Genomic DNA, 2,583 nt, shown 5'->3' with positions numbered 1-2,583 from the left:
TCAGACCAGGAAATGTTTTTCCAATTCTCCATTGTCTAGTTTTTTCGTTCCTTAGCCCACTGCAACCGCCTCCGTCGAGACGTCCCTCTAAGGCCCTTCTGCTAGCCCCGGCTTGCTAGCTGTCTGAATCGCCGTGTCTCCAGTCAGCCCAACCACTCAGTGGACCCCTATTGATCAACCGGCTAGGCATGCCTCTCCCTAATATCAATATGCCTTGTCCATTACTGTCCTGGTTAGTGATTATTGTTTTATTTCCCTGTAGAGCCTCTAGCCCTGCTCAATATGCCTTAACCAACCATTTAGTTCCACCTCCCACATATGTGGTGACATCACCTGGTTTAAACGTCTCAAGAGACAATATCTCTCTCATCATTACTCAATGCCGAGGTTTACCTCCAATGTACTCACATCCTACCATACGTCTGTCTGTACATTATGCCTTGAATCTATTCTATCGCACTCAGAAACCTCAGAAACCGTCTCTGTCCGGCTCTGTCCGAACACACTAGACGACCAGTCCTGATAGCCTTTAGCAGTACCCTTATCCTACTCCAAATCTGTCCCTCTGCTGATGTAGAGGTTAATCCAGGCCCTGTAGTGCCGAGCTCCACTCCTACTCCCCAGGTGCTCTCATTTGTTGACTTCTGTAACCATAAAAGCCTTGGTTTCATGCATGTTAACATTAGAAGCCTCCTCCCTAAGTTTGTTTTATTCACTGCTTTAGCACACTCTGTCCTAGCCATGTCTGAATCCTGGTTTAGGAAGACCACCAAAAACACAGAAATTTCCATCCCTAACTAATACATTTTCTGACAAGATAGAACTGCCAAAGGGGCCGGTGTTGCAATCTACTGCAGAGATAGCCTGCAGAGTTCTGTCTTACTATCCAGGTCTGTACCCAAACAATTCGAGCTTCTACTTTTAKAAATCCACCTTTCCAGAAACAAGTCTCTCACCGTTGCCGCTTGCTATAGACCACCCTCTGCCCGCAGCTGTGCCCTGGACAACATATTTTAATTGATTGCCCCCCATTTAACTCCAGAGTTCGTGCTGCTAGGTGACCTAAACTGTGACATGCTAGGTGACCTAAACCGGCCATCCTACAATCTAAGCTTGATTCCCTCAATCTCACACAAATTATCAATGAACCCACCAGGTACAACCCCAAATCTGTAAACATGGGCACCCTCTTAGATATCATCCTAACCAACTTGCCCTCCAAATACACCTCTACTGTTTTCAACCAAGATCTCAGCGATCACTGCCTCATTGCCAGCATCCGTAATGGGTCTGCGGTCAAACGAGCACCCCTCATCACTGTCAAATGCTCCCTAAAACACTTCAGCGAGCAGGCCTTTCTATTCGACCTGGCCGGGGTATCCTGGAAGGATATTGACCTCATCCCGTCAGTAGGGGAGGCCTGGTTATTCTTTAAAAGTGCCTACCTCACCATCTTAAATAAGCATGCCCCATTCAAAAAATGTGAACCAGGAACAGATATAGCCCTTGGTTCTCTCCAGACCTGACTGCCCTTGACCAGCACAAAAACATCCTGTGGCGTTCTGCATTAGCATTGAATAGCCCCCATGATATGCAACTTTTCAGGGAAGTCAGGAACAGATATACACAGGCAGTTAGGAAAGCTAAGGCTAGCTTTTTAAAGCAGAAATTTGCATCCTGTAGCGCAAACTCAAAAATGTTCTGGGAGACTGTAAAGTCCATGAAGACTAAGAGCACCTCCTCCCAGTTGCCACTCACTGAGGCTAGGAAACACTGTTCACCACGAAAATCACTATAATTCGAGATTTCATAAAGCATTTTTCTATGGCTGACATGCTTTCCATGTCTACCCTACCCGATCAACAGCCTTCCACCACCACAGCAACTCACCAAGCTCCCCATTCTCCTTCACCCCAAATCCAAATAGCTGATGTTCTGAAAGAGCTGCAAAATCTGGACCTTAAAATCAGCCGTGGGTGGGCCCTAGAGCAATCTGGAGCCTCTCTTTCAAATATGATCTGCCGAAATTGTCTGAACCCTATTACACCTGTCAACCTTTTCGTATCGTCTGAGATCCCCATCAGGTTGGAAAGCTGCGCGGTCATCCCCTCTTCAAAGAGGGAGACACCTAGACCAAAAACTGCTCACTATGACCTATTCTATCCTACCCGTTTCTAAGGTCTTTCGCAAGCACCAAAGTTAACAAACAGATTTACCGACCATGTTCGATCCCACGCGTACCTTCTCGCTATGCAATCTGGTTTCCGAGCTGGTCATGGGGGACCTCAGCCACGCTCAAGGTCATAAACAATATCATAACGCATCGATAAGAGACATTACTGTGCAGGCCGTATATTATAATCAACCTGGCTAAGGCTTTTTGACTCTTGTCAATCACAACATTCCTATTGGCAGACTCAACAGCTTTTGGTTTCTCAAATGATTGCACTCGCCTGGTTTCACGCACTGACTTCTCTGATACAGTTCAGTGGTGTCAATCGGGGCCTGTTGTCCGGACCTCTGGCAGTCTCTAGGGGGTGCCACAGGGTTCAATTCTCGGGCGACTCCTTTTTCTGTATACGT

This window comes from Salvelinus sp. IW2-2015, unplaced genomic scaffold, assembly GCF_002910315.2.
Source record: "Salvelinus sp. IW2-2015 unplaced genomic scaffold, ASM291031v2 Un_scaffold1667, whole genome shotgun sequence".
In the NCBI taxonomy this organism is placed as follows: Eukaryota; Metazoa; Chordata; class Actinopteri; order Salmoniformes; family Salmonidae; genus Salvelinus; species Salvelinus sp. IW2-2015.
Note: the sequence above shows the minus strand (reverse complement) of the source record.